This window comes from Gossypium arboreum, chromosome 11 (assembly GCF_025698485.1).
Source record: "Gossypium arboreum isolate Shixiya-1 chromosome 11, ASM2569848v2, whole genome shotgun sequence".
In the NCBI taxonomy this organism is placed as follows: Eukaryota; Viridiplantae; Streptophyta; class Magnoliopsida; order Malvales; family Malvaceae; genus Gossypium; species Gossypium arboreum.
The window spans coordinates 40,449,119-40,463,109 of record NC_069080.1 but is presented as its reverse complement, the minus strand read 5'-3'; the positions used below and the strand labels follow the sequence as shown (position 1 = coordinate 40,463,109).

Here is a 13,991-nt window from a genome sequence, read left to right as displayed (position 1 = left end):
AAATAAAATAAAAAACATATAAAATACTAGAAAACAAGCTGGTTAAGTGTTGAAAAAACCTTAATTTGTCACAAAAAATAGTGGCAAATCAATGACAACAAAGATTCTTGTAATGGAAGTGTTTGATCACCCACGATTAGTAAATCCAAAAAAAAAAACGAACATACGAAAAGCAAATAAATAAAACTAAAGAACGGAATTTATAAAGACAGAATTTACTAAGAACAAAAATTGAAATGACAAAACCTTACTACTCAGCTACTATAGATCATCAAAAGCCTTTTTTAATTGAGTTTTTTAGTTACATTTATATAACTAATGATGTTTTACTTAATTAGGTCGACTCTGCCCTAAATTTCGAGTTAAATTTTAATTGTGTGAACGAAAACACCATTGCAGATTTTAAGTCCGTTGAGCATTAATGTCGTCACATCACGGGTCTAATGTCGCAACTTTGTAACCAGGTTGCTTGAGTCTTTGGAGAAAGGCCTTGTTGTCGGGACTTTGCTACAGCCTTATCATTAACTTCCATATTTGGTTACTGTCTAGAATGTCGCAACTTATGGTGTAACAGCCTGATTTTGACCCTATTCGGAACGGTGCTTTTGGGACTACGAATCTGAGTTAGAAAAATATTTTTTAAAAAATTATTTTTGGTGTTTATAATGTGTGAATTTGTGTTTGCTAAATTTTCGTTTTAAAATTTTTTCATTTGGATGCCCAATTTAAAAAAAAAAAGGGCTTAATCGCATAAAATGAAAATTTGATGGTTTAATAGAAAATGGCCAAATTGAATATGTCTTTTTAATATGGAGTATTTATGTGGCAAATTTACCATGGCTATTAATAATGGACGGCATTAACCTTGTTTTATAATGATTTCAAGTTATTATATAAAGGTTATTTAGGTAATTTAAAAAATAATATAAGTTATAATATAATAAAACATTAAAAAAAACATGCATGTGTTCATTATTTTTGACCGAAACTAGTAAAAGAAAAGAAAAAGAGAAAGCAAATGACATTCAGTCATTGTTGATTCAAATTCAATGTTAGTTTGGTTTCGGTTTTTGATAATTTTTACTTTTTTGAGATCGTTGCTTCGAATACTATCTAACCCATGCTAGAATTTCTAATTTTTATGAACATTTTGAGTTATTTCATTGATGAATATTTGTGTTTTATGATGTTTGATGATGAATTATGAAATATATGTTTTGTATTGGAATTTTTGATGAATTCGAGTAATTAGGGCTAAATTGAAAAAATTATAAATCGACGGACTAAAATGTGAAATAAATGAAATGTATGGACTTTTATGAGCATAAAGAAGATTCGCCCTGGGCATAGTGTGGTCAAATTTTGTATATTTTGTGTTTTGTGCAATTTGGACTAAATTGTAAAAAGTGTAAAATGTTAGGGGCAAAAATGGTAATTTTCCCATTTATGTGTTTTTGGAATAAATTAAATGAATTTATCTTGAATTATTTTATTTTGAATATATTTAGATCAAGAACCAAAGAAATCGGACTTGGGTCGGTGGAAAACAAAAATAGTTAAATAGTCGTTTTATACCGTTCGCAGATATCCGAGGTAAGTCTATAAGCGAATAAACATTGTTAATTTTGAATGTAAATTAACTTGATATGCTGATTTGAATATTATGTATTTATAATTGAGATTGCCGAATGTGATTATGCATAGAAATAATGTGTTCAAGTTCGATTCGATCAAGTCGCGGCGTCCAAAAAGCCCCGTACGAAGCTTAGGAATATCTAGGATACATATGTCATGACATAGGATTTACGATATGTGATTGCATGTAAGACCATGTCTGGGACATCGGCATCGTATATGTGATTCGTGTAAGACCCTTCCTGGGACAGTGGCATCGATATGTGATTTCATGTAAGACCACGTCTGGGACGTTGGCATTGTACGATATGTGTGATTACTAGAGTATCCTATTTGATTCTGAACGGTTCAATGGGCAATGATAAATTATGAACAAATGTGTTTAACGAGCTAAAACGATCAGGTATCTGATGTTTGGTTACCTATTTGACAATATGGTAAGTTAGTTAATATATATGTAATAAAAATAATTCAAAATTCTATTATAAGTATATGTGTGAATATGAAATACATATTCGGCCCTATTGGTAGGTATAAGTGTGTGATTTTAAAGCTTGATCTATGAGTATGTTTAGATGAATACATGTGAATAATCGGATATATATGCCAACATGACTTTGAAATTGGAGAATGTATTAGTAATATATATACAAGTGTATATTCGGCTATGTTAAGTTGTTTATGAAAGTATATGTTATGTATAAAATTATAAGCTTGAAATTATAAGTGATTATAATTGCATAAATTGGTTTGGGTAATTGAGATGATTATGTTATTAAATGTTTTATTTGCTTATGACTTACTAAGCTTTGATAGCTTGCTGTGTGCATGTTTATTTTCTATTTCATAGATTTTGGAAGCTAGTTACGAGCTCAGGGATCGTTATCGAAATCTATCACACTATTGTTTATTTTTGGTACTTATATAAAGTTTAGCTTTAACCTATGGCATGTATAAGCTGGTTTGTGTTATGTTTGATTTTGGAGTATATATATATATGATAGCCATGCAAAAATGGCTTAATTATGAAATTAATGTTGTGTATATCTGGTTGTGTTTTAACTCATTTTAAAGGAATGTTTTATAATGATCATGCTTGTGATGTTTGGTTATGAAGATAGCTTAATTGAATAGATGATTATAAAGTTATGCTTGGTGTTATGTATACATTTATAATTTGGCTTGGAAATGAGTTAAAATTTGGATGTATGTTAGGTATTTGGTATGTGTTAAATGGGTTAAGTGATGCTTGTATCATTATTAAAATTTGACCAATAGGTACGGCTAGAGATAGATAATTTGAAATTAGTTATAAAAATGCATTTGATATGTTCATATGAAGTATGGTTTGAAATGGCTAAGTTAATGGTTGTGTATGTGTTTATTAAATTATGGTTTATGTTATGTTTGGAAGTATTTATTTATAAAATTTAATGAGTTGATATATTAAGTATGTTTTGAAGATGGATTTTAATTTCATAAACTTGGTTGATGAGAGCTACTTGTGGTAATATATTGATTTAATTATTATAGCCAAACATGTATTGAACAGATTGGTTTTGGGTATGACATTTCAATACATTACAAAAATGTGAAATAAACATGTATTGATTTGGCACTTGTAATTTATATTAAGATAGATTGGTTGATTTATATGATTATAAAATGAGTTTGAGATTCGGTGGTATGATTTTTGATAGGCCATTTGATTTAGCTTTGAAGTTATACATATTTGGATATGATATATATATGAATGATGCATTTTTTCATATAAAGTGCAAATTATATTATGTTTATGTATGTTTCCATGTGTCATTGTATATTTGTTTAGTAATAAAATAAGTTGGAAGTGATATGGTAAAAATAATTGCATAATCAGCTAAAGTAATTAAAAAATGACCATTTGAATAGTAGTTTTTCTTATGTTTAAATGGTTAATTACATTCTACAAATAGTAATTAACATGTCGATTTGAGTTATTTAAAATGTCATGTATATGAATTTGTATATTTAATAGGCCTCATGGATGAAATCTTTGATTGAGTTATTTGTATTAAATTTTACATGCACTCATACTATGTGTAATTGATATATGTGGCAATATTGTTTGTGAACCTTGTGCTTGGCCGAGTTTTTGAAATGGCTTATGATATGAAATGAAAAGATAATAGTTATATTAGCTTTTTTATTTAAAATATGGTTGGTTTAAGAGTTTGAAAATGTGTATGACTATGTCTTGTTTTGTAATGCCTCGTAACCCTAATCCGGCGACGGATACGTGTAGGGGGTGTTACATATGGCTGCCAATGTTACGACCTTGGCCATAGTCTACTTGCCTTGTCAATGTTGCTTCTAAAATTCTTCTAAGTGTTTAGGCAGCTTCAATGTTGCTATTTTATGGTTTTCATGTCTCAACATTCTAGGCAGTTGATAAACCGTAATTTATACATATTTCTATCCCATGCTTAGCACATTTTATGGATGATTTTTCCTTAACATTGGTGAATTTGATGCTCCTAATGCCTTAATTTCATATTTTATACTTAGGTGAACATAAGAGAATGAAAGGAATTAGAAACGGGCCAAAAAAAAGAGAAAATGGGCCAACATATGAAATCAACACGACCTAGACCTCCTCACACGGGCAGACCACACGGCCATGTCAATTTGGCAGAATCGAAGCACGACTCACACAGGTGGACCACAAGCCCGTACCTATTTAATAGGCTTGACCATGGCCTGAAGTAATCGCACACGGGCGTGTCCCTGTCGATCCCAAATTGAGTCCAATTCAAAAAAGGCCAATTTTAAGGGTTCTTATGCATTCTAAAGCCTATAAATAAACCCTAGAGGAGGAGGAAAAGGGAACACACAGGGAAGGAGGCAGAGAACTGCTCAAGGGAAGCCGATTGATCCATCTCAGAAGCCGGATTCATCATCAAGACCAAAGATCTCCCCTCAATTTCCCTTCAGGAGTTTTGGGCTTTTCTTTATGTTTTGTATTCATTATTCTTCTAAGATGTTTACCTTTTTAGTTATGAACTAAAACCCCTAAATACCTAAGGGGAATGAGACCTAAGACAGATCTTGTTATTATTCTGAATTGTATGATAAATATTTGACTTGTTCTTAATTATGTGTTCTTAATTCTTGTCTTGATATTCTAGGATATTGATTCAAGTTAAGCTCTTATTCAGAGGAGGAATAGACCCTATCTAAGAGTACATTTGTCATAATTAAGCGGAGTTGATTGCACGCCTAGAGATAGGGTGACAAGATTTTGCCGGATTAGGGTGAAACCTAATAAGGGGATCCATAGATCGAGTTAATGCAACCCTAGGGAGTTAATTAGAAAGAGATTTCAATTATTCAACCTAGGGTTAGACATTGTTAGTCTCGAGAGAGATAATAATATAACCTAGGGATTTCTATGGATTAAGTCAAATGAATAAATCGTCCGATTCAGAGTTAAATAACAAGTGAAGTCTAGGTGGATTTTTCCTTAGGTATTGTCTTAATTCAATCATTTTTCCAAAAGTAATTCTCCAATTCTATTTTCTGTGATTTCTTAGTTTAGTTAATTAGTTAGATAAACAAAACCCTTTTATTTTTTAGGCTAGATAATAAAAAGAAAGTTAATACTAGTACTTTTAGTTCCTTTAGGTTCGATAATTCGGTCTTGCTAAACCTATACTACTGTTCGATAGGTACACTTACCTTCATCGTGATAATAGTTAGTTTCAAGAACGATTCATTATAAATATTTAAAACCTGTCACGAATATCACGTATCAATTTTTTGGCGCCGTTGTCGAGGAACTAAGATATTAGGAACACTCGATTTTTATTACTTTAGCCATTTACTTTTATTGCAATTTAATTTTATTTTAATTTTTATTACTAATTCTTCTTTTTCCCTTTTTCTGGCAGGTTCGTATAGTTTATGACTAGAAGAAACTCGTCAGGACCATTACTTTTGACAGTAAGATCGATCGCACAGTTCGCAGAAACCAAAGAGAAATAAGGCGAAGCTTAAGATACATAGAGAACGAGCAAGAGGACGATATTCAAACCACAACTGAGGAGATGGTTGAAAACCAAGAAAATCTGCTACCTCCTGCAATTGCTGTTAATCAAAATCCTACTCTGCGCACTATGTATGAATATGCTAAACCTAATTTAACAGGAACTGAGTCAAGTATAGTTAGACTTGCTATTGCTGCAAATAATTTTGAACTGAGTCAAGGGATTAAGGTGGACCCTCGAAAGATTGAAGCAATTTTGGAGTGGAAGCCACCTAGGACGGTGTCGGAAATTTAAATTTTCCTAGGGTTGGTAGGATACTACAGAAGGTTTGTGGAAGGTTTTTCTGTGATGGCAGCACCTCTGACAAAACTCATAAGGAAAGGGGTACCGTTTGTATGGACTGAGACCTAACAAGAGGCTTTTGAGAAGTTGAAGAAAGTTCTGATTGAAGCACCTGTGTTAATTCAGCTAGAGTCTGGGAAGGATTTTACTGTGTACAGTGACGCATCACATGTAGGCTTGGGCTGCGTGTTAATGCAGGAGGGTAAGGTGGTTGCATATGCATCACGACAGCTTAAACCTCACGAAGGGAACTATCTTACTCATGATTTGGAGTTAGCAGCAGTGATATTCGCACTTAAGATTTGGAGACATTACTTGTACGGAGAAAGGTGTATTATATACACTGACCATAAGAGTCTTAAGTATTTGTTGACTCAGAAGGAGTTAAACCTTAGGCAAAGGAGATGGATTGAGTTACTTAAGGATTATGACTGTTCGATCGAGTATCACCCAGGCAAGGTTAATGTGGTAGCCGATGCTCTAAGTCGTAGAATTGTATCTAATCTGAGAGCAATGTTTGCTCGTCTGAGTCTGTATGATGATGGAGGTCTGTTGGCTGAGTTGCAAGTGAGGCCAACCTAGGTGGATCAGATTAAGGAAAAGTAGTTGAACGATGAGTCTTTGGTCACTCGTTTCCAACAAGTTAAGGAAGGGGAAACTTCTGAGTTTGGGTTAAATGGCGAAGGAGTTTTGTGTTTCTAAGGAAGAATTTGTGTTCCGAAGGACTCTGATTTGAGGCAGACAATATTGAAGGAAGCTCATGGAGGACTTTGTGCCATGCACCCTGGAGGGAAGAAGTTGTATCACGACTTACGAGAATTGTACTGGTGGCCTGGACTTAAACGAAAAGTAACGGAGTTTGTAGGGAAATGTCTGACATGCCAGGAAGTGAAAGCTAAGCATCAATTACCTTTTAGACTGTTACAGCCGATGAAGATACCACTTTGGAAGTGGGAGAGGGTAACCATGGACTTTGTGAGTGGGTTGCCTTTGACACCATCAAAGAAAGACTCGGTGTGGGTGATTGTGGATAGGTTGACCAAATCAGCCCATTTCATACCTGTACGTCTTGACTTTTCGCTTCAAAAGTTAGCCAAGTCAGTATGTGGCGGAGATTATGCGACTTCATGGAGTCCCGCCGATTGTCTCGACCGGGATCCCGATTCACATCTCGGTTTTGGAAAAAGTTACATGAGGCATTGGGGACGCGATTGAACTTTAGTACGGCTTTCCATCCTCAAACTGATGGTCAGTTAGAGAGGGTTACTCAGATTCTGGAGGACATGTTGAGGGGATGCGTGATTGACTTTCGAGGTAGTTGGGAGGATTACTTGTCGTTGGCAGAATTTGCGTACAATAACAGTTACCAGGCGAGTATTCGAATGGCACCGTATGAAGCACTGTATGGACGAAGGTGTCGTACACCTAGTTGTTGGACTGAACTAGGAGAGCGATAAATTCTTGGACCAGAGTTGGTAGCTGATACTGAGGATAAGGTCAGAATAATTAGGGACCGGTTAAAAGAAGCATCTGATAGGCAAAAGTCGTATGCAGATTTGAAGCGTAAGGAGATTGAGTACTTAGTAGGTGATATGGTCTTCTTAAAGGTTTCTCCTTGGAAGAAGATATTAAGGTTCGGTAAGAAGGGCAAGTTGAGTCTGCGGTTCATTGGGCCTTATCGGGTTTTGAAGCGAGTAGGCCCAGTGGCTTATAAGTTGGAATTGCCTCCAGAGTTAGACAGGATTCACGATGTTTTTCACGTCTCCATGTTAAGGCGTTACCATTCGACCTCGCTCATGTCACCGCCGATTCACGAAATTGAAGTTCGATGATTTGACCTTTGAGGAGGAGCCTGTGCAAATATTGGCTCGAGATGTTAAGGTTCTCCGAAGGAAATCTATCCCGTTAGTGAAAGTGTTTTAGCGTAATCATGGAAGGGAAGAAGCTACTCGGGAATCAGAAGAGACTATGCGTCAACAATACCCTCAACTATTTGGATCAGGTAAATTTCGAGGCCAAAATTTCTTTAAGGCGGGTAGAGTTGTAACGCCCCAATTTTCAGGAATTCTGTGAATGTTTGCAAAATTTCATGCTTTGATTTTGTCATTTGTGAGTGAAATTATGAAATAGGACCTATGTGAAAATGTTTGAAAATGCTATAGGCTAATTTGTAGTGGCCAAATAAATAGTAGTGCAAAATAGGAGGATTTGCATGTCAAACCTCCCATTTTACATGAAGTGGCCAGCCATCATGTTGTTGTAGACAATATGAGCACTTGATATCCATAATTCATGGTACAAATTGATAATGGGTTAGGTAAATGTTCCATGATAATGGATTAGGTAAATATTTCATGATAATGGGTTAGGTAAATGTTCCATGATAATGGTTTAGGTAAATGTTCCATGATGGGCATTTCATGTCTTTTGTATTAAAGAATTAAATGGATGAAATATGAAATTTTATTAAAAGAAAAAGGGGTGAAAAGAACAAAGTTTTGTCCATCTTTGTTCATCATAGCCTAAAGTTAGAGAAAAGAAAGGAGAGGAGAAAGCTCTTGAATGTTCGGTCACTTGGGGAAGAAAATTAAAGGTAAGTTCATGGTAGTTTGCTTCTATCTTGATATTCATGAGTTCTTCTTGATTCTACCTTAACTCTTGAAGCATATTTTGGTTTTTGGTTGTGTTGTGAGCATTTGGTCATGAATTAAAATGAAGGAAATGGTTCTTGTTTCATGTTCTTTTGATGAAAAATGTAAGATATGTGAAGTTGAGCCAAACAAATGAGCATGCATGTGCTTAGATGCTAAGGGGAAAATTGGCTAATATGTTGTGCTTTAAAATGATGAAATGGAGATTATACTTAACTAAAATCATAGATATGTGATGATTGATTGGTGATATACATGTTTAAAAAAAACATGCATGCAAGTTATGTGTGAAAGAGTGATTTGGTAATAAATCTGCTTGGGACAGCAACAGTAACGTGAATTTGGAAAATCACCATAAATTGTGGGAGATGAGTTAGAAGCTGAATAAATGATGTAATTAAAGCTTAATGAGTCTATGTTTAAATGAAATAAACGAGAACATATTTTGAATTCTGTACAATGAGAAATTTGATTCGTAATGAAGAGTGGTCAGATTAGTCAAACAGTGAAACATGGTAAAATTTAAGAAAATTCTGGTATTGATTGCCTAAACCAAAAATTCTGAAAATTTTATGGATAGAAGATATATGAGTCTATTTTTAGGTAAAATTAACGGAACTTGATTTGGAGTTTCATAGCTCCAGTTATAAATGATTTAGTGACTATTGTTCAGGAAGATAGCTTGCAGTGAGATTATGATTATGTGGTAAACATTGACAAAAATTTGTTAATGAGTTGCTTATTGATTTCTTATAAGCTTACTATGACCTATAGGTGTGGTTGGTCGAATATTGTAAGGGGTTAATACGTAGTTCGTATTTGAATAGCTAGATTAATGTGTTAGTAATCCAATTGTAGGCGGTTAGTGTGTGGATCTCAAATCGACATATAAATGCAAAAGCATGTGTAACTAACACCCTCTTTCTTAGTCTGGATCGGCAAAAGTCGAAAAGCGAAATGACAAAAATCGGTATTTTTAGATTTGCGGTGTGCGAATGCTCGTGAGGTAAATCGATTAATGTTTTTGGTAAGCTGCAAAATTTGGACCGCAAAGTGCATGATTTACGTGCCTTGATATTTTTGGGCTTAATGGGCCAAAATTGGAATGATAGCCAACGGGCCCAATTAGGTAAGAACCCTCGACGTGTGATTACATTAGTACGTGAAAAGTAGGAATATGCATGAAAAACCCTAAAATAGATAAATTCTGAAATACCTTTAAAAGTGGAAAATTTACGCTTTACCCCTAGTAGATAAATTAAAAAAATACCCCAGGGTTAAATTGACCTAAATGCATGTTTGATGTTGTTATTTCTTGCATGCCATGTTGTTATTATCGATGCATGGGATTGGGATATTGACGGAGGAAGTCTTGAAAGTGGCTTGTCCACGTCTTGGAGGCTTTGCCTCAATTCTTTGATAAATCGAGCAAAGAAGGTTTAGCTGTGGAGTGTTAAATGGGTGGGTTGAGCTATTCCCACATGGAGTGTAGGGTGGTATGGGTGGAGTGTAGTGGTTGGTGGGTTGAGTAGTCTCCCCAAATGGGCTTGCATATGTTATTGATGTTGCATGTATTTTGAAATGGGCCTATGGGCCATCTTGTTATCTGAATAAGGGCTAAGGCCCGGTTTATTATAATCTGAAAAGGGCTCGGTCCATTACCATTGTTACTGAATGGGCTTAGACCCAATAGGCTTGAGTGACTTGGGCTTTGAATGGGTTTTCCTTACACTGAGTTTCCCCAAACTCACCCTTTTATTTTCATCCACACGAAAATCCCCAACCGAGTGGGCTTGGAGTCATGAGGGAATTGAGATGGCCACCCGCTCGAAAGTTTGATTTTCTTTTGGTGAATGGACATCCTTTTATTTACGTTTGAAGTTTTGGGTTTTTTTAAATGTAATAAGGCCGTTTAATTATTTTTGATGGTTTTAATATGTATTACTAAGATAGGTATTACTTATTTTTAACTGTTCAAATTGGATAGCTTTAGGGCGCGTTTTCAAAAACAACAATTGATTTCAAAATAACACGACGACAAGCAAAGCTTCCGCAATGAAAGTATTTTCCAAAATTAATCACTTTTCCTAAAAATGACATAATCAAATCAGTTTCCTAGAAATATCCATGACGTTAAGGTGTGGCAATGGCGGTATGCATGTCTAGGATTGGATCCGAAAAGAGCTTGGTACTTAAGCAGTCCGATGGACTCACCACCTCTTTTCCGGTTTCCTACCTGGTGCACAGCTTCCATTCACTTTAACCTATAATGAAATTATCTTTTAAAACACTAAGTAAGTTTTTCTAGATCAACAATATAAAATGTTTTGAACGCTTCGATGTGGCATGTCGGATCCAGTCATAACGTCTGGGCCAGGTTTGGGGTGTTACAGCAAATTTCCTAGAATTTTGCGATACCTTTAAAATTAATGGCGTTTCTGATGACACCATTCGCCTTTGGTTGTTTCCCTTTTCGTTAAGTAATAAGGCTAAACAATGGTTGAACTCGTTACCATGAGGGTCAATCACTACTTGGGAACAAATAACCAAAAAATTTTTATTAAAATATTTTCCACCAGCTAAAACAGCCAAATTACATAATGATATCTCTTCTTTTGTGCAGATGGATTTAGAAACACTCTACGATGCATGGGAGAGATACAAGGAACTTTGGCGACGATGCCCTCACCATGGGTTACCGCTTTGGCTACAGGTTCAAACGTTCCATAATGGCCTGAATCCTTCGACTCAGCAAATGATTGATGCAGCCGCTGGAGGAACTATCAATAATAAGACACCTGAGGCGGCTTACGAATTTATTGAGGAGATGTCACTGAATAACTATCAGTGGCAAGTTATGAGAACAAAGCCGACGAAAGCAGCCTGTGCTTTCAACCTCGACGCAGTTACTATGCTATCTAACCATGTAGAAATCTTAAATAAAAAGATTGACGGTTTGTGTGGTTCTACTCAGGTACATCCAATGTTGAGGTGCAATTCGAATGGAGGAGGAGCATGCACAGAATATCAACCCTTCAACCCTAGCATCGTGTAACAGCCTGTTTTTAGGGTTAATCGAAACAGTGGTTTCGGGGCCACCAAATCCGACGAGTAGGTTTGTAAATATTATATTTAATATTTATGAGTTAATTGTGATTTTAAAAATGTTTTTGATATTGTGATATTTGTTTTATAAGTGATTTATTAAGTTCAAGTGGTATGACCCTAAGGTCAAGTGGGTTTAGGAAATGAGGTATCGGGACCTCATTTCTATAAACTGAGTCATAAATATTTTTATAAATATTTACGGAGTGCCAAAAATATGGTATTAAAGTTTCGTTGAAAAATTTTATCGTTTTGATAGTTAATTAAGCAAAAAGGACTAAATCGCGTAACATGCAAAAGTTGTATTCTAATTGCTTAAGTGTTTAAGTGTTTACTTTCCATGTTTTACTAAAGTATAAGTCCCTATTTATCAATTAAACCATTACTTTATGATAGTGGAGATTGGTGGTTTGGCATATATGAAATTATGTATTATTATAAAGGACAAAAAGGTAAATGGAATATTAAAATGTATTAAATAAAAATAAAACATAAAATGGCCATGCAAATTTTATCTCTTGGCTGAATATGGAGGAGAAAAGAAAGCCATTGAAGCTTCCTTAGTTTCGGCATTTGCATGAAGTGATTTAGGTATGTTTTGTGTTCGGTTTTTGATAATTTTTATGTTTTTGAGATTGTTGCTTCGTATTCTAGCTAGCCCATATCTCTGACTTCAAAACTGTTAAAGTATTTGAATGTTGACATTGTTGAGTGCATGAGTATTTTGATAGTTGATGATGGAAAATAAATTATTGTTGTTGGATATACATGTTTTGTAAAGTGAATTTTGGTAAAAATGTCAATTTTGGATTAAATTGTGAATTATTGAAATTATGTGGTTGAAAGTGTGAATAAATGAAAATATGGGCTGTTATGAAGTAGTAGTAAATTCATCTAGGCATGAGTTTGGCCAAAATTGAATGAATTTAATTTTTCGAGATTAGGGACTAAATTGCAAAGAAGTTGGAATATCAGGGGCAAAAATGTAATTTTGCCATAAAGTAATTTATGGGCTGTTTTAATACCATGAATATTCGGTTAAGCTTAATTATGGTTAAAAATAGTTAATTTGCATTTTTCTTTTTTTGAGCTCAGTGACTAAATTGAATAAAAGTAAAACTTTAGGGGTAAAATAGTAATTTTACCAAAATATGAAATTGAGTTAAAATGAATAGACTATGAATTGTAATAGTTGAATTTGATTGATTAGATCAAATTAAGCCTCGTATGAGTCTATATCGAGGGAAAAACAAAGTATCGGATTCGTCGATCTAATTTATCGTTACCGCGAACGAGGTAAGTTCGCATGCAAAAAGCATTGTTAAATTTATGTTTCTAATGCTTTAATATCGTATAAACTGTATATACATGAATATTTTAATGTCTGACGACATATCGACAAAATGTGGCACTTAGTGTGCGGGGCAATCAAATATGGTACTCAGTGTACGAAATATTGAGAATGGCACTTAGTGTACGAAATATTGAGAATGGCACTTAGTGTGCGAGATATTGAGAATGATACTTCGTGTGCAAAATATCGAATGATTCAAAGGGCAATTATAAATTGTGATTGAATGATTAAATAGACTAAAGTGAACAGGTATACATGCTATATTATATTAATTGTTTATGAGACGACTTTATAATGGTGATATTCAGGCTTTGAGCCTAGCAAGCTTTAAGCTGGTGAATAATATTATCGGGCTTCGGCCCTAGCAGGCTATAATTCCGGTGAAATGATATCAGGCTTCAAGCCTAGCAGGTGAAATGCCGGTGAATGAGTTTAGACTTAAAGTCTAGCAGGCTTCGTGCTAGTGATGAATTCGGGTTTAAAACCTAGCAGGCTAAATGTCGGTGATTTGATAAAAGTCTAAGACTATGAGACCTTGTGTTAAATCGGCAATTGAATTCGTTCGATACATTAAGTTGGCAAGGTATGTGATATATACTTATGCATGTTAGATCGATTGGAATTGAATCATGAATGTGAAATGAGAAGCATAGGTGAAAATGCCTATGTCATATATGTGAGTAAGGGCAAAACCATCGTAAATTATCGATAAGGGTAGGCTATGTGCGGAACCATCTTATAATTGCTAATTTGAACGGTTGTGTGCGAATCATTGAGCATGATGTATTGTATTGAGATTATGCTTAAGTGAAATTATAGATATGTGATGAAATTGATTGGTGATATACATGTTTAAATAATGTGAATGCAAAGAATGTG

At 34.6% G+C, this 13,991-nt stretch overlaps 1 non-coding gene across 1 annotated transcript; it reads right to left on the bottom strand.

The window, feature by feature from the left end:
• Window positions 1-11,244: 11,244 nt before the first annotated feature.
• Window positions 11,245-11,350, bottom strand: LOC128284780 (small nucleolar RNA R71). The gene has a single exon (XR_008275202.1). It is a non-coding gene; the product is annotated as a small nucleolar RNA R71 (small nucleolar RNA).
• Between the last annotated feature and the right edge of the window lie 2,641 nt (window positions 11,351-13,991).